At 39.5% G+C, this 19,833-nt stretch overlaps 1 pseudogene; it reads right to left on the bottom strand.

Moving 5' to 3' along the window:
* Positions 1 to 1,155: 1,155 nt before the first annotated feature.
* The window catches only part of LOC115839930 (cytosolic beta-glucosidase-like), a 150,486-nt pseudogene continuing 131,808 nt past the window's right edge, over positions 1,156 to 19,833 (bottom strand).

The raw sequence follows: 19,833 nt of genomic DNA, 5'->3' as shown, positions 1-19,833 counted from the left end.
TTATTTAATTTTTGGCTGCATTGGGTCTTCGCTGATGCACGCGGGCTTTCTCTAGTTGCTGAGAGCAGGGGCTACTCTTTGCTGCAGTGCACGGGCTTCTCATTGCGGTGGCTTCTCTTACTGTGGAGCACAGGCTCTAGGCACGTGGGCTTCAGTAGTTGTGGCACACGGGCTTCAGTTGTTGTGGCTTGTGGGCTCTAGAACGCAGTCTCAGTAGTTGTGGGGCATGGGCTTAGTTGTTCCGCGGCATGTGGGATCTTCCTGAACCAGGGCTTGAACCCATGTCCCCTGCATTGGCAGGCAGATTCTTAACCACTGCGCCACCAGGGAAGCCCCAGATCCTTAATTTTAAAAAATATCCAAAAGTAGACACCATGCCCTGCTCATTCTTTTGCTTTTAATCTGGTGTGGTTATAGAGTAGGAATCCAATTTCTGTTAAACATCAGTGCTCAAATACTCTTTTTTGCCATTCACATTCTGGTTTGTTTTATTACTTTCTTATTTTCCAAAAGTTTATCAGGCAAGAGAAAGACGTACTTGTTCATGCATAGGTAAACTATGTGCCAAATATATCACCCAATCCATTTTATTAACTAGGTTATCAGTTAATCCCTTTGGTGAACAGAATTCATAATGATACAGAGGGACTAACTTTTAATTTTGATTTTTATACTAGATTAAGTAGTAGAAAGTTATGGAACACATGCCAATGGACCTACAAAAGCAAAAATAGCTTATGTAAATAGAAAAAAATAGGCTCATAAACAAGTATTTTTATAATAAGTGTTCTGCTGTTAGAGTTGCAAATCATGAGCACACTGTGTTTATAAATTTTGCATTATTTTTTCTAGAAAAATTCTAAGGACTTAAATCGAAGTTTCCAAGTCCATCTGATTTCTTAATATAAAAATCAATTGCAGTGGTTTTCTATTCTATTTTTTTAAAAAGCTTCATTGATCAAATACAAATAGAGTAAAAGTCATCATTAAATACATCCCCAGACATTATATATTCAGACTTCATGATCACGGATCAGCTGGTAGGATCTATTTATTACAAAGGCAACTTGAGGATGTCTGAAGGATCTAGCAAAGCAGATTTCCTTTCCGAGAGCAGAGGCCCCTTCTCCAGGTGAAATTGCCCAGCCACCCTTCCTACAGAGGTCCCTCCAGGCCATTGTTTCAGATAATCTTAGCATACTCCTTGGCTGACATGTGAGGCACTCGGGGTCTTGCTGGATCTTCAAAATCAACGTGGAAGAGACCAAACCGGCTGCTGCACCCATGCGTCCACTCAAGTTATCCAGAAAAGACCAAGCACAATATATTTGAAGACTGACTTTATCAAGTTGGATAGCTAAAATTACAAAAACAAAAAATTACCATTTCCCCAAAGGTTTTATGAGAACACAAAATCATTGATGACCAGTGTGGATGGGTGTCTTTCTCCTGCAGAGGATCACAGTGGGAACAGAAAAAGCCTTGTCTCAATCCCCTTTTTATTTATTTTATTTTATTTTATTTTGCGGTATGCGGGCCTCTCACTGTTGTGGCCTCTCCCGTTGCGGAGCACAGGCTCCGGACGTGCAGGCTCAGCGGCCATGGCTCACTGGCCTAGCCGCTCCATGGCATGTGGGATCTTCCTGGACCGAGGCATGAACCTGTGTCGCCTGCATCGGCAGGCGAACTCTCAACCACTGTGCCACCAGGGAAGCCCCTCAATCCCCTTTTTAAATTTCCTGTTTTAACCAAGCAAGGGCTTCATTCAAGAAGTTAATTTACATGCCTTTTTATTTGTTGTCCCCCCCCCCTTCTTTAGATTGAGGAGCTCTTTAATCTCTGAATTTCATCCAAGGTCCAAGAATATAATAGGTCCCAATTAATTTTTATTAAAATTGTAAATAAATGAATAAATAAATTATGACACTAAAAAAAGAAGTTAAATTACATAATTCTAAATATTTGGTTATTCATTCATTTTGACATTCATTTTATTCATTGTCTTTTACTCAGTACACATCTTTTCAACACCTACTATTCTTCAGACACGAAGAAACACACACACACAGGGTTTCTCCCTAATACCTTAGAAATGTATTCAGTAAAAATACTACCCAGATTCTAAATACAACTTCAAGATAATCTAGAAAGCACATTGGTAAATTAGAAAAAAGTGATAGCAGCACAGCTGAGGAAGACCCAGTACTTACCTTGTGACCAAACTGAGGTATATCTTATAATTCTGGAAATAGAATCTCCAAAATGAAAAGGAGCAGCACAGGGTTCTGGCTGTGCCTTTATCCTAGACTGAGTAGGCACAGAAATGCCACAGCATCTTCTCTGCCCCACATCTAAACTCAGAGTAGTGCTTAAGCCCTAAGAGACAAAGCACTAGACCACCTCCCCTCCAAATGCACATATGCACAAACACAATATTCTATATAATTTCATCTGTGGATGCCCCAGACACCATCCGTGGACTCCATATTAAGACGCCAAAGTGTGGAGAATTCTTTAAGTAGTTTTACACTGATTTCTTTCTTTTAGTCAGGGAATTGAGCTCATTTTTTAATTAGCATTTTAAGTTTGGCAAAACCTTTAGGTTGTGTGAATCTTTGCATTGAGCATTTTCTTTTTTTAAAACCATAGCAAGTAAACCTTATCTATGGGATGTACTTAAATCTGTTTCATGGTGCAGAAATTAAATTCAAAGGCAAGTTTTCTTTATAAGGTAGACATAATCCTAAATAAGTTAGGTGAAAATGAACATTTGTATAATAAATCAAATTTTAATTTTACTGGGGCTTTCTTTCAACGTAAATGACTCTTCTAGCTTCAGCAAACCAAGATCCACTTTTTAATTTTTTCTGTTATAAATCTGTATTTTTCAGGTCTCTCAAAATTACTATACCCATATACTATTACACATGTGTTGATTGCCAAATCTTAGAATTTTTTTTAACTATGGATAGTCCATAGACAAATGGAAGTTTTTTTTTACTATGGATATTCTGTAGACAAATGGAATGTTTTTTATTAGTGTGGATATTCTATAGAAAAATGGAATTATTATTATTATTTTTTACTATGGATAGTCCATTGACAAAGGTTTTCTGACAGGTTAATTGATGCATAACCCCTCTACCTTTGTGCATGGAGGCATACAAAGTGCTTTACTTAGAGAATGCCCTGTGAATGGCCTCAAGGCAGGAATTAAACCAAACTGGATTGACTCTTTCTAAATAAAGTATTATTGGAAAATGAAATATATACCATTCAAGCACATCAAGCTTTACAAGAGTTAAACCACTTACTAGGTATGCCTTCTCCTCCCACTTGACCACCTTGTCACATGTCTCCTCCCCTCTCTTGTCAACCACAATCTGCAAAATACAAATATTTTTAAATAATCTTTTTAAATTTAATTTCTGGAAGGAATATATCTAAGAATGAAAATGACTAAAACCAAATACCAGGCCATAAAATGGCAATCTTTTTTGACTGCCTTATAATTCAATGTGGGGACATGTGAAAATCTGCATATCTTCTTTCTCATTTGCAGAACTACTTCTCAACAAGGCAGTCTGCCAGGTATAAAGCCAGACAGTTTCTGAAAATATGCACAGTGCCACCAATCATGTACAAAAAGATTGATTCATGTGCTAAACCAGGAGATAAAAACAATGCCCTGCCTGCTTGGAAGGGAGCAAAAAGGAAATCCTGACAATTTCACTGTTAACTGCCAGGAGTTCCGCAGCAGGTACTAAACGGCCTGAGTGACACTGGTGGATGTCTCTGCATTTTCATTGCAGGAACACTCAAGTAGAGAATTACCTGGTTAGGGCTGAAGAGCTAGCCTGCTGGAATCCTTCTGATGGTGCTACCACTGGTAAAAATTACAAAACCGTATCGGAACCTGCATGCTTCTCCTGTTCCTACCTCCTCAAGAACAGAAAGAGACCATCATCATATTTCTTGTCACCATGATTTATGGGGTCCCAAATCTTAGTAGGGAAAAAACATTTCTGTGAATTCACTCTCTTTCTTTAAGCAGAGTTGCAGGCAAAGTAAACCCAGACTGACAGGAACTGCAGATGGGTACAAAGTACACGGGGATGAATACGATACCCATACCGGGGTCAGAGTTTGGTTTTGGAATAAAAGGCCAGTAGGAAAGATCTCACAGTCAGCAGGTTGAATTTAAAGATGCAAGGAGAAAAATATCTAAGATTTGTTGATATATTATAGCCTTCAGCTGTTCTCATTATAAGAAATCTATGCCAGTGTTGTACTATACACACACACATACTTATGCATGTACACATACACTTACTGCCCTGTGTTGGCCAAACTGAAAAGGTTGAGGAAACAGTCCTTCACCAGACTGTTCTCACTGCTGACACCAACTTCAAGTTCAAGGGGTTCCCAAAACCATGCTCAGTTTCAATAATTTGCTAGAAGAACTCTCAGAACTCACAGAAACCTCTTATAGTCACAGTTATGGTGTATTACAGCAAAGGATACATAATAATATAAGCCAAAGGAAAAGACACATAGGTCAGAAATTGATATCTTCAAACATAAAGTTTACATTGTCTTTTTCCCTAGGAGTCAGGACAAGTTGTCCTCCTGGTGTTGACATGTGACAACACACACAGAGTATCGCCAACCAGAGAAGGTCACCTGAGCTTCGGTGTCCAGTTTTTATAGGGACTTTGTTACATTGGCATGACTGATTGATTGCCCATGTGGATGTCTCAATCCCCAGGTCAAGTGACACCGTGTGACCCAGAGTCCCTCACTCAGTCACATGATTGGTCTTCCTAATGTGACTGGCACTCACCCTAAACAAGGACATTCATCAGGTTGTAATAGATTTTTTTCTCCCAGAAGCTAAGGGCAAAGGCCAATCCATGCTTTGGGCAAAACCAAACTCTTTACTACACACACACATATGAACACACACATTTCAGAAACACCTTATTTCATGGTATTGGGCAAATTCCTCTCAATTTACTGACTTAACGAGGTATCATGATTATGCCTCTGTCTATCATGTTAGAAAGGGCTAGAAATCGGGCACTCAGCATCAGTGGGATTTATTTCCACACAGTTTATAAACATAGATAATCTGTGTTTTCAAGATTGCCTAGAACGTATGTAAGACATCCATGAATGTGACATAACTATGAAGCTGTAAAACATACCACTAATCCACAGACCCAAGCTGCCAGGACACGAAACAGTGGAAAGGTCCAGGACAGTGTAAAAGGCAGCACCTCACAAAAAGAGAGAGAGAGAGAGAGAGAGATAAAGCACCAAGAATGGATAAGAAGAAAAATTATAGGCCCTTAAGTTATGACCCTGGGGGTGAGTTGGACACCAGGCAGGGCCTGGGAGTGACCTGACTGCGAGACTACTTTCCTCCTGAGACATCTCTGTGCTGCTCCTTTTAAAGGCATTTCTTGGTTGAGTAGAAACATGTTTTCATCAGACCATTTTAGGTTCAACTGTTTTGTGCCCAAGAGAATAAATCTAAACTTCTCATCCAGAGAAAGGCAACAGTCAGGCCTTCAAGTTCAGGTCACTGCAGATATTTACCAAGACAGTTCACTTATTCATTGAACAAATGTTCATTAACTGTCTTCTATGTGCTGGGTACTGTTCTGGCTCTGAGGTTACAGCATAAGAGCTGTGTGGCTGACAAGGTCTTGGTGCTCTGGCCTGGTATCAGGCCTGAGCCTCTGAGGTGGGAGAGCCAAGTTCCAGACTTTGTACCAGCAGAGACCTCTGGGCCCCAAGTAATATCAATCAGCAAGAGCTCTGCCAGAGATCTTCATCTCAATGGTAAGACCCAGATCCACCCAACCAACAAGAAGCTCCAGTGCTGGACGCCCCATGCCAAACAACTAGCAAGACAGGAACACAATCCCACCCATTAGCAGAGAGACTGCCTAAAATCATACTGAGTTCAAAGACACCCCCAAAACACACCACTGGACATGGCCCTGCCCACCAGTAAGACAAGATCCAGGCCCCAACCACCAGAACACAGGCACCAGTCCTCTCCACCAGGAAGGCTACACAAGCCAGCGAATCAACTTCACCCACAAGGGGCAGACAAAAAAAAAAAATGGGAACTACGAATGTGCAGCCTGGAAAAAGGAGACCCCAAACACAATAAGTTCAACAAAATGAGAAGACAGAGAAATATGTAGCAGATGAAGGAACAAGGTAAAAACCTACCACATCAAACAAACGAAGAGGAAATAGGCAGTCTACCTGAAAAAGAATTCAGAGTAATGATAGTAAAGATGATCCAAAATCTCAGAAACACATTGAAGAAAATAAAGAAACGCTTAACAAGGACCTAGAAGAACTAAAGAGCAAACAAACAATGATGAAGAACACAGTAAATGAAACTAAAAATTCTCTAGAAGGACTCAACAGTAGAATATCTGAGGTAGCAGAATGGATAAGTGACCTGGAAGATAAAATAGTGGAAATAACTACCACAGAGCAGAATAAAGAAAAAAGAATGAAAAGAATTGAGGACAGTCTCAGAGACCTCTGGGACAACATTAAACACACCAACATTCAAATTATAAGGGTCCCAGAAGAGGAAGAGAAAAAGAAAGGGTCTGAGAAAATATTTGAAGAGGTTATAGTCAAAAGCTTCCCTAACATGGGAAAGGAAACAGTCAATCAAGTCCAGGAAGTGCAGAGAGTCCCATAAAGGATAAATCCAAGGAGAAACATGCCAAAATATATATTAATCAAACTTTCAAAAACTGAATACAAAGAATAAATATTAAAAGCAGCAAGCGAAAAGCAACAAATAACATACAATGGAATCAGCATAAGGTTAACAGCTAATCTTTCAGCAGAAACTCTGCAAGCCAGAAAGGAGCGGCAGGACATATTTAAAGTGATAAAAGGGAAAAACCTACCACCAAGATTACTCTACCCACCAAGGATCTCATTCAGATTTGGCAGAGAAACTAAAACCTTTACAGACAAGCAAAACTTAAGAGAATTAAGCACCACCAAACCAGCTTTACAATAAATGCTAAAGAAATTTCTCTAGGCAGGAAACACAAGAGAAGGAAAAGACCTACAATAACAAACCCAAAACAATTAAGAAATGGTAATAGGAAAATACATATAGATAGCTACCTTAAATGTAAATGCATTAAACGCTCCAACCAAAAGACATAGACTGGCCAAATGGTTACCAAAAAAAGACCTGTACATATGCTGTCTACAGGAGACCCAATTCAGACCTAGGGACACATACAGACTGAAAGTGAGGGGATGGAAAAAGATATTCCATGTAAATGGAAATTAAAAGAAAGCTGGAGTAGCAATTCTCATATCAGACAAGATAAATTTCAAAATAAAGACTATTACAAGAGACAAAGAGGACACTACATAATGATCAACTGATCAATCCAAGAAGAAGATATAACAATTATAAATATTTTTGCACCCAACATAGGAGCACCTCAATACATAAGGCAAATGCTAACAGCCATGAAAGGGGAAATCGACAGTAACACAATAATAGTAGGGGATTTTAACACCCCATTTTCACTAATGGACAGATCATCCAAAATTAAAATAATTTTATTATTTTAATAAAATTATAATAAGATTTAAATGACACATTAAACAAGATGGACTTAATTGATATTTATAGGACATTCCATCTAAAAACAACAGAATACACATTCTTCTCAAGTGCTCATGGAATATTCTCCAGGATAGATCATATCCTGGGTCACAAATCAAACCTTGGTAAATTTAAGAAAATTGAAATTGTATCAAGTATTTTTTCTGACCACAACAATATGAGACGAGATATCAAATACAGGAAAACAACTGTAAAAAATACAAACATATGGGGACTAAACAATACACTACTAAATAACTAAGAGATCACTGAAGAAATCAAAGAGGAAATCAAAAAATACCTAGAAACAAATGAGAATGAAAACACAATGACCCAAAACCTATGGGATGCAGCAAAGGCAGTTCTAAGAGGGAAGTTTATAGCAATACAATCCTACCTCAAAAAACAAGCAAATCTCAAATAAACAACCTAACCTTACATCTTAAGCAATTAGAGAAAGAAGAACAAAAAAATCCCAAAGTTAGCAGAAGGAAAGAAATCATAAAAATCAGATCAGAAATAAATGAAAAACAAATGAAGGAAACAAAAACAAAGATCAATAAAACTACAAGCTGGTTCTTTAAGAAGATAAACAAACTTGATAAACCATTAGCCAGACTCATCAAGAAAAAAAGGGAGAAGACTCAAATCAACAGAATTAGAAATGAAAAAGGAGAAGTAACAACTGACACTGCAGAAACACAAAGGATCATGAGAGACTACTACAAGCAATTATATGCCAATAAAATGGACAACCTGGAAGAAATGGACAAATTCGTAGAAAAGCACAACCTTCTGAAACTGAACCAGGAAGAAATAGAAAATATTAACAGACCAATCACTGAAAATGAAACTGTGATTAAAAATCTTTCAACGGGGCTTTCCTGGTGGTGCAGTGGTGGAGAGTCCGCCTGCCGATGCAGGGGACACGGATTCATGCCCCGGTCCGGGAGGATCCCACATGCTGTGGAGTGGCTGGGCCCATGAGCCATGGCTGCTGAGCCTGCGCGTCCGGAGCCTGTGCTCGGCAACGGGAGAGGCCACAACAGTGAGAGGCCCGCATAACGAAAAAAAAAAAAATCTTCCAACAAACAAAAGCCCAGGACCAGATGGCTTCACAGGTGAATTCTGTCAAACATTTAGAGAAGAGCTAACACCTATCCTTCTCAAACTCTTCCAAAATATAGTAGACAGAGGAACACTCCCAAACTCATTCTACAAGGCTACCATCACCCTGACACCAAAACCAGACAAAGATACCGCAAAAAAAAAGTTACAGTCCAATATCACTGATGAACATACATGCAAAAATCCTGAACAAAATATGAGCAAAAAGAATCCAACAGCACATTAAAACGATCACACACCATGATCTAGTGGTTTACCCCAGGAATGCAAGGATTCTTCAATACATGCAAATCAATATAATACAGCACATTAACAAATTGAAGGAGAAAAACCATATGATCATCTCAATAGATGCAGTAAAACCTTTTGACAAAATTCAACACCCATTTATGCTAAAAACTCTCCAGAAAGTGGGCAGAGAGGGAAACTACCTCACCATAATAAAGGCCATATATGACAAACCCACAGCCAACATCATTCTCAAAGGTGAAAAATTGAAAGCATTTCTACTAAGATCAGGAACAAGACAAGGTTTTACACTCTCACCACTATTATTCAACATTGTTTTGGAAGTTTTAGCCACAGCAATCAGAGAAGAAAAAGAAATAAAAGGAATCCAAATTGGAAAAGAAGAAGTAAAGCTGTCACTGTTTGCAGATGACGTGATACTATACATAGAGAATCCTAAAGATGCTACCAGAAAACTACTAGAGCTAATCAATGAAATTAGCAGAGTAGCAGGACACAAAACTAATGCACAGAAATCTCTTGCATTCCTATACACTAATGATGAAAAATCTGAAAGAGAAATTAAGGAAACAATCCCATTTACCATTGAAACAAAAAAGAATAAAATATCTAGGAATAAACCTACCTAAGGAGAAAAAAGACCTGTTTGCAGAAAACTATAAGACACTGATGAAAGAAATTAAAGATGATACAAACAGATGAAGAGGTATACAACGTTCTTGGATTGGAAGAATCAACATTGTGAAAATGACTATGCTACCCAAAGAAATCTACAGATTCAATGCAATCCCTATCAAACTACCAATGGCAGTTTTCACAAAACTAGAACAAAACATTTCACAATTTGTGGAAACACAAAAGACCCCAAATAGCTAAAGCAATCTTGAGAAAGAAAAACAGAGCTGGAGGAATCAGGCACCCTGACTTCAGACTTTACTACAAAGCTACAGTAATCAAGACAGTATGGTGCTGGCACAAAAACAGAAATATAGATCAATGGAACAGGATAGAAAGCCCAGAGATAAACCCACACACATATGGTCACCTTATCTTTGTTAAAGGAGGCAAGAATATACAATGAAGAAAAGACAGACTCTTCAATAAGTGGTGCTGGGAAAACTGGACAGCTACATGTAAAAGAATGAAATTAAAACACTCCCTAACACCATATACAAAAATAAACTCAAAATGGATTAAAGACCTAAATGTAACACCAGACAGTATAAAACTCTTAGAGGAAAACATAGGCAGAAGACTCTGTGACATAAATCACAGCAAGATCCTTTTTGACCCACCTCCTAGAGAAATGGAAATAAAAATAAACAAATGGGACCTAATGAAACTTAAAAGCTTTTGCCCAGCAAAGGAAACCATAAACAAGATGAAAAGACAACCCTCGTAATGGGAGAAAATATTTGCAAATGAAGCAACTGACAAACGATTAATCTCCAAAATATACAAGCAGCTCATGCAGCTCAATATCAATAAAACAAACAACCAATCCAATAGTGGGCAGAGGACCTAAGTAGACATTTCTCCAAAGAAGATACACAGATTGCCAACAGACACATGAAAGGATGCTCAGCATCACTAATCATTAGAGAAATGCAAATCAAAACTACAAGAGGTATCACCTCACACAGGTCAAAATGGCCATCATCAAAAAGTCTACAAAGAATAAATGCTGGAGAGGGTGTGGAGAATAGGGTAACCTCCTGCACTGTTGGTGGGAATGTAAATTGATACAGCCACTATGGAGAACAGTATGTAGGTTCCTTAAAAAACTAAAAGTAGAACTACCATAGGATCCAGCAATCCCACTACTGGACATATACCCAAAGAAAACCATAATTCAAAAAGAGTCATCTACCACAATGTTCATTGCAGCACTATTTACAATAGCCAGGACACTGAAGCAACCTAAGTGTCCATCAACAGATGAATGGATAAAGAAGATGTGGCACATATATACAATGGAATATTACTCAGCCATAAAAAGAAACGAAATTGAGTTTTTTGTGGTGAGGTGGATGGACCTAGAATCTGTCATACAGAGTGAAGTAAGTCTGAAAGAGAAAAACAAATACCACACGCCAACATATATATATGGAATCTAAAAGAAAAAAAATGGTTCTGAAGAACCTAGGGGTAGGACAGAAATAAAGAGGCAGACGTAGAGAATGGACTTGAGGACATGGGGAGGGGGAAGGGTAAGCTGGACGAGGTGAGAGAGTGGCATGTACATATATACACTACCAAATGTAAAATAGATAGCTAGTGGGAAGCAGCTGCATAGCACAGGGAGATCAGCTCGGTGCTTTGTGATCACCTAGAGGGGTGGGATAGGGAGGGTGGGAGGGAGACACAAGAGGGAGGGGATATGGGGATATATATATATACATATAGCTGATTCACTTTGTTATACAGCAGAAACTAACACAACCTTGCCAAGCAATTATACTCCAATAAAGATGTTAAAAAAAGGAAATTATAAGCCCCTAGATTTCTGTGTTCAGGTAATGGCAGATTACACTATTCAATCAAGTAATGAAAATAAGTAAACATGCTGACTAAAATTTTTTAAACATATTTTCAAAACAATGGAAAGCTGTTAATTTCATAGGGAATTAACAGGCCAAAGCAGGAAGTGGGAACTGAGATTCGTGGGCATGGCAGCTACTTTTGCCTGATGGAATTTTCCAGTCTTAGGAAATCAGAAACTTTTTCTATTTTCTGGGGTGAGAATAAGTGTCAAAGAAATCTACTATGAGACCCCACACTCAGAAAACTAAGATCCCAAAAGACTAAACCCTGAGTGTAAGTGTGAGCCAGAAGCAAACCAGTCACTGTAAAGTCTTAAGTCACATGGTGGTTCAGAAAATGTTAAGTCTGGATCTTGGATTGAGGTGACCCCAGACTAACAGTACCCAGATACTGGGAAGATACACATTCAAATTCTTTCTAAAGGGAGATACCTATATTCTAAACCTCAAATTATTATTACAAACATTTTAAAGTATAATCATCAGCACATGTATGACCATACAGACTGCTGGAAAATAATGACATAAAAAAAATCACCAGAATCAACAGACAAAAAGAAACAAACCCAGAATGATCTCAGTTATTAGAATTGTCAGACAGACTATAAGGTAACCATGTTCATTATGTTTACATCATAGAGACCAACTTGGAATATCTTTTGAAAAAGAAACCTCTGCAAGATTGGGTTTGCACCCCAGGTCCAGCAGTCACTAGCTGAAGGGGCCTCTCATTTCTCCTGAGTACAGTGGAGACACTAATTCTTACTCCTAGGACTGTTGTAAAGACGCAACAGGATAGTGTGGACCCCAGCACAATACCTAGCCCATGGTGAGTTTCTGTTCCTTTCCTCTGGCCACCCCTTAGAAGAATATAGAAGCCAAAGTAAAAATACACTTTGATGTGCCCTCTCCTCCATCCCAAACATTTTGATAAAGTAGAAATTGGGTTTAATGAACATCTGCAACAGTGTAAAAGGGAAAAGGGAGTCACAGGGACAATATTCAGTCTGAGAAAGGTGACTGTAAAGACAAAGGGACAGCTACAGACTGTATAAATCTGAAGGCAGGGCTCTTTACATCAGTTGACAGACTCCTTTCTTTGCTCCAGGGTGACATCTCCAAGTCATTGCCTGGCTTCCTTCTTCCCTGAGCCCTGAGAAGCAGTTCTAAGACCCCCATAAAGCACTGAGTTTCTGATGTCCAAGCTCTCAAACTCGTGTGATGTTAGTTGAGCAGGTGCCTCCTGAGATTTACTTCTCGAGCAGCAAATCCTTTCCGAGATGTGGAAAAAACTAGGAGAGTGGGTCTGAGTCGAAACCTTAAATACTATGTGGCTAAGTCAATGTCATAACAAGTCCAAAAGACAGGATGCAAAACCACCTCCGATTCAAGGTTATTGAACTAGAATGGGAACAGGTCTCAGACAGACACCAGAGTTGGGGAGAGGTCTTGGGGAGTGTTCACAGAGGCTCATGGATTATCTTCTATTTGCATTAATTTGTTGCTGCATATGGAAAAAAGCAAGACAATATAAAGACATGGAGCCAAAACAAATGTCAAAATGATTACCAGTCCACCAAGGAATTTCCTCAAAATGTTGACTCTGACCACCCAAACCAGTTACATCTTGGGGCATGGCTTTAAAAAAGTTTGTTAGCCTCATCCCAAACCCACTAAAATCAGAGTCTCTTGGGTTGTGGGTTATGGGCTAAATTATGTCCCCCATAAATCCACATGTTGAAGTCCCAACCCCTAGTACCTCAGCACATGACCTTATTTGGACATAAAGTCTTTAAAGAGGTGATTAAGTTAAAATGAGGTCATTAGGGTGGGCCCTAATCCAATATGACTGGTGTCTTCATAAGAAGAGAGTCACTAGGGGTGCATGGGCACAGAGGAAAAACCAGTGAGGACACGGTGAGAAAGTGCTTGTCTGAAAGCCAGAGACCTCAGGAGAAGTCAAACCTGCTGATAACTCAATCTTGGACTTCCAGCTTCCAGAACTGTGAGAAAATGCCTTTCTGTTGTTCAAGCCACCCAGTCTACGGCACTGTGTTACGGCAGTGCTTAGCAAACTAATACAGGTTGAGAACTGAGAATTTCTATTTTCAATAAAATCCCTGAGTGATTTTTATACTTAATCAAGTTTGAGGCTGATAAGCCTAGGATAAATTCTGATGGTCAACTACGATTTTTTGAACACAGCTTGCAACCCCAGAGGCATCCCTCTGGAGGCTTATAAGTGTTAGAGAATCACCATCAGCCCCTTTCCTCAATAGTCATAGCTAGAGGAGCTCTGTGCAGAGACACAGCTATGTGCAGGCCAAGTCACAGCACCTTTCAGGCATGAGGACCACAAGACACTAAGGGAAAGATGCTGCATGCTCAGGAGTGTCAAAATGCCTTTTCATCCCACTGCTTAGTCGAAGCCCACCCTTATCCCAGTGGATCATGAGAAATCCTCTCAGTTCACCATGTGTAATGGCTTGATTGGAGGCTCCTCTAAAAGATTTGTCCATCCAAAACCGGTGAATGTGTCCTTATTTGGAAAAAGGGCCTTTGCAAATGTAAGTGAAGGAGCTCAAGATGAGATCATCCTGCATAATGGTGAGTCCTAAATCCAATGACAAGTGTCCTTACAAGATAAGAGAAGGGGAGAAGATATACAAGGAAGAAGGCAATGTGAGGACAAAGGTAGAGACTGGAGTGATCTGCCTACAAGCCAAGGAATGCCAAGGCAGCCACCAGAAGCTGGTAGGGGGGCATGAAACAGATTCTCCCTCGGAGTCTCCAAAGGGAACCAATCCTACTGATAAGCCTTCATTTCAGACTTCTGGTCTCCAGAACTCTGAGAGAGTCAATTTCTGCTGTTTAAGCCACCAAGTTTGTGGTAATTTGTTACAGTAGCCACAGGAAAGAGACCCACCAGATCCTTTGGTGTGGATGCCAACCGGGCTCCAAGTCCCAAACCACCCACCAGAATAGGCTGAGTGCTTATACAAATCTCTCTCAAGGCCTGCAAAGCTGGAGAGAGAAAGCCTTCCCGGGACACAGTTTGAAGTCGATTTTCTGGCCATTGCCCCACATACGAACTGAGAAATTGTGTCTCTCTGAGTCTGATGCAAGTGCACAAGAGCACTACAACTGGAGGACAGCTTCAGCTGTATAAGGGTTCCTAAAAGAGAACTGGCACGCCTGCTGTTTCCCCTTTCTTTCAAAAAAATAAAATAAAACAACATCAGGAAGATCTAAACATAGAAAATGCACAATAAGCCTACCCCCCTAACAACTCCAGGTGAATATCAGTGGCTGGACAGCATCGAAAATGCCCAAATAATCCCAAAGCAGGAGGCCCCGCTGGCACATGGGAACACCCAGAAGCAAAAACTATGACTCTCTGAAAAGAGTCTTTGAAAAGCAAAGGCTAATGTATAAATATTTTATAGGAAAATGACAATTAACCAGAAATGAGCTGTAAAGTTTTCTTAATTATCTGCATCATTCCTATTACTTACATTAGATTGGGGGAAGGGGGGGTGGAAGCTGTAAATAGCAGATGAAAGATATCATATAAAATCGTATTTTTATTTAATTATAAAGCTGATTGGAGGATAGGTACACATTCATTGTCATCTTCTATAATTTCTACATCAATATTATTTTTATGGTTACTTCTGCTACAGTGGGAAGTTCTTATTAGAACCAAAGTTCTCAGCAAATAAATCTGTCTTCTACCAGAAAATCTTCCTTCCTTGCCCCATTCCCTCCTTTTCTCTCTCCTTCCTTCCTTTCTTTCCTTCCGAGATTTACTTTTTCCTTCTATAAAATGGGGGCAATAGCATCTTCTTCCTAGGATTGTTGGGGATATTATATAAATTAATACATATAAAGCTCTATGAATAATGCCTAGTTTATAGTAAACACTCAGTATACACTGCTTGTTGGTACTGTTGTTCTTGTTATTTCTCTCAGAGTCTGGAAGGGCAATGAATGAAATCTGTTTTTTCTCTTCCTCCCATCTGGCTCCAAACAGCTTTCAGAGGGTGTAGAGTCAGCACAAAGTGCTCAGTGCTGAGAACCAGAGAAATCAGGGCATCAAGGGAAAGTGCAGCATCTGGGGCAGGGTTTGTGCTCAGTCAGAAAGGGTCAGTTGTGGGTCATGAAAAATAAATTACTAAAGACAAGGATCTTAGGATGAGGCTGCCAGGAACACCAAGTGTTGCTGAAGCCTTCCTGCCCTGGGGCACTCGGAGCTGGGAATGGCATAACTTAAGGTTTCTGGGATCCTACATCCATCCTACACTTATTCAATAAATATATATTGTGCTAGGAATTGGGACTATAAGGGTGAGCAAAATAAGTGGCCTCTCCTTTTGAAGAGCTTAACAGCTTATATGGAAGACATATCTTAATCAAATTACCACCCTGTGAGCCTTTAATTACAATCCGTGAAAAACATTATGAAAAGAAAGACATGGGAACTGTGGGTAAGAACAGCATATTAGCTAACATTTACTGAGTACTCAGGTACCACTTTAAGGGTTTCATGTATGCATTAATTCATTTAATCTTTACAGTAAACCTGTGAGTTAGATGGATATTACCATTGTCTCCATTTTACAGAGAAGGGAAGGGATCACAGAGAGCAAATATCAGGTCAGTAGGAAGGTTGAGACTGGAACTCAGGCAGGATACCAGCAGAGCCTGCATGCCAAGCCAGGACACTATACTGAGTCATTTGTTTGTTTGTTTGTTTGTTTGTTTTGTTTACAACTCCAAGTTTTTTTTTAATTTTTAAAAATTTTTACACACTTTTTAAAGGTTACTTTCAACTCCAATTCTTTTTCAATTTTTAAAAAATTTTATACACTTTTTAAAGGTTACTTTCCATTTACAGTTATTACAAAATATTGGCTATATTCCCCATGTTGTACAATACATCCTTGTAGCCTGTCTTATACCCAATAATTTGTACCTCCCACTCTTCCACCCCTATATTGCCCCTCCCCCCCATTGGTAACCACAAGTTTGTTCTCTATATCTATGAGTCTGCTTCTTTTTTTGTTATATTCACTAGTTTGTTGTAATTTTTAGATTCCACATGTAAGTGACATCATACAAAATTTGTCTTTGTCTTATTTCACTTAGCATACGCCCTCCAAGTCTATCCATGTTGCTGCAAATGGCAAAATTTTGTTCTTTTTTATTGACTTAGTAGTATTCCCTTGTATATGTGTATATATGTATATATATATATACACACACACACCCCCCGCATCTTCTTTAACCATTCATCTGTTGATGGACACTTAGGTTGCTTCCATACTTTGGCAGTTCTTTGGAAATTGTAAATAATGCTTCTATGAACATTGGGGTGCATGTATCTTTTCAAATTAGTGTTTTTGTCTTTTTCGGATATATACCCAGGAGTAGAATTGCTGGGTCATATGGTAGCAAGACTGTGGAGAAAAGGGAACCCTTTTACACTGTTGGCGGGAATGTAAATTAGTGCAGCCACTGCAGAAAACAATACGGAGATTTCTCAGAAAACTAAAAATAGAACTACTATATTGAGTCTTGACAACATGTTGTAGTGGAAGATCTATCTAAGTCAGCAAGGGTTGGAGAACAGGGAAGATGGAACAGTCTCCTAGAGTGAACTAGAGCTCAGAGCTCAAGGATTAGTTGGAGTTATTGAATGCTACCAGCCAGGGTTCTTTCTTACTTGTAAGTAACAGAAGCTGACCTTGACAGATGAAGCAAAAAAGGTGTCAAGGTGGAAAACTTGGCTCAAACGAAGCTTTCAGAAATAGTGCCCAAAAGCATACCATGGAACTAGTGGGTGGAAGAAACTTCCTTAACTGCTAATGACCTAACAGGCATTAAGTCCCATAGTTCGTGTTGCTGTCAAAACCCAACTTTCTTGCAGCCACGCAGCCACAAGCATCTCAACTACTTCTGCACCAGAAACTAGACTTTATAACCACTGTCATTCTCAAGAGCTGGATGCCTCTGTTGCTATCCTCACCAGCACGTGATAGGTTCTGCCTTCTTCAAGCTGTTTACTTTCAGATTAAATTCTCACATGAGTCAGTCTGATTGGTGGAGACTAGATCACATGTGCATGCCCCTGCTCCAAAGAAACCTGGGGAATGTCATTCTCTACCTTGACTAGACACAGCTCTTAAGACTGGCTATTCCTCAAATGTAGCAAGTGTATTCAACAAGTGCTAAGCAGTCAGAAAACCTGACAGATGTCCACTTCACTAAATGAAAAAGAATAAGAAAATCCAAGAAAAATAAACAACATATGTCAAAGATCAGGCATGGGAAAGTTCACAGCACATTTAAGGAATTTAAAGAATATGATCAATGGATCATGAAGAATTATCAGGAACTCACTGAAACGGAGACTGGAATGGTGGTTACCAAGGGCTGGGGAGTGGGGGAAATAGGGAGACATTGCTCAAAGGGTACAAAGTTTCAGTTATAAAATGAATAAGTTTGCAGGATCCAACGTACAGTATGGTAATGTCAGTTAACAATACTGTATTATGAGATTGAAAGCTGCTTAGAGAGTAGATCTTAAATGTTCTTGTCACAAAAAAGAAATAATAATTATGTAAGGTGATGGAGGGTTTAGCTGATGCTACGGTGGGAATTATATCACAATACATAAGTGTGTCAAATCAACATGTTGTATACCTTAAAGTTACACAATGTTGTATGTCACTGTATCTCAAAAAAGCTGTAGGGAAAAAATAATTAGAGAGAGAGAGAACATGCACTCCAGGAGGCAGGGACTGAGACATGCAGGGCCTTATAAAGATTTTAATCTTTATCTCAACAGCAATGAAAAGTCATGGAAGGAGTTAAGCAAGGGAGTGAGTTTAGCTAATTTGCATTTTTAGAAGAGAACTGTGACCTCTGTGGAGAATAGACTTGAGTGGAATCCAAGAGAGCATTTAGGAGTGATTGCAGTAAACCATGAGGGAGATGATAGGAGCTTGGTCTGGGTTGGCATAAGTGAAGACAAAGAATCAGATGGATTCAATAGATACTCAGATAAAATCAACAGGACTGAACAATTTATTGGAGATTAGTGGTGAAGGAGCTAAGGTGATATAGTTAGCACAATTTAATGGATAGTATTGTCAGTCTCTAAGTTAGGAAATATTGGGAATAGACAAGTTTTGGAGAAAAGGCAGGGAAGATAATGAATCAAGCTTCGGTTATGATGACATTAAGGTGCTTTTTTGACCTCTAAATGAAAAGTTCAACAGGTAGCTGGACAGACAAATTAAAGAGCTCAAAGTAGGTTCTGACATGGAAATGTAAATTTTGGAGTCATCATGTAAAGCTGGTAATTGAAATAATGGCTGTTGAATAGAATTTAGAGAATAAGAAACCAAGACTTGGTACAAGCCTCATGCTATGCCAACATTTAAAGATAAGCTGGAAAGAGAGATTGATGAGGAGGGCCAGAAATGCCCCATGTCCTTGACCTGATACAACCATAGGTGACACTCTCTGTGGATGTAATCTGACCAAAGTCACACAACTAAAAGGGGAGAATTTGGAAATGAATACTAAAACTGTCTGACTCCAAAGTCCATGATCCTTCTATAAGAATACCATGGAAACATTGCAAATCAAGAAAGATTGCACATCTAGGACTGTGGGTGACATGCAAGGGTCAAAGCCACTATGGGAATCACATGGCCAGAGCATAAAAAACATGTGGAGAGCATAAAGCTGGGGGTGACACCTGTAGCACTGACTCCTTAAGAGCAAAAGTCTAGTGCTTGTAGTGTAAGGAAAATTCTCAAGTCTCCTCCACCCCTTTTATAATCCTCTTATATCTCTCCAGGGAAAATTCAAGATCAAAACCAAAAAACTAGCACCATTGAGGAAGAGGATTATTCAGTAATTGGTCCAAGTTTTTCTGGGGTGAGAGTTTTTTGGGTTTTTTTTAATGCTGAGCCTTCTCTTTATTTATTTATTTTTATTTTTGGCTGTGTTGGGTCTTCATTTCTGTGCGAGGGCTTTCTCTAGTTGTGGCAAGCGGGGGCTGCTCTTCATCGCAGTGTGCACGCCTCTCACTGTCGCGGCCTCTCTTGTTGTGGAGCACAGGCTCCAGACGCGCAGGCTCAGTAGTTGTGGCTCACAGGCCTAGTTGCTCCGCGGCATGTGGGATCTTCCCAGACCAGGGCTCGAACCCGTGTCCCCTGCATTAGCAGG

This window comes from Globicephala melas, chromosome 5 (assembly GCF_963455315.2).
Source record: "Globicephala melas chromosome 5, mGloMel1.2, whole genome shotgun sequence".
Taxonomy (NCBI): Eukaryota; Metazoa; Chordata; class Mammalia; order Artiodactyla; family Delphinidae; genus Globicephala; species Globicephala melas.
Note: the sequence above shows the minus strand (reverse complement) of the source record. Positions and strands in the feature narration are given on the sequence as shown.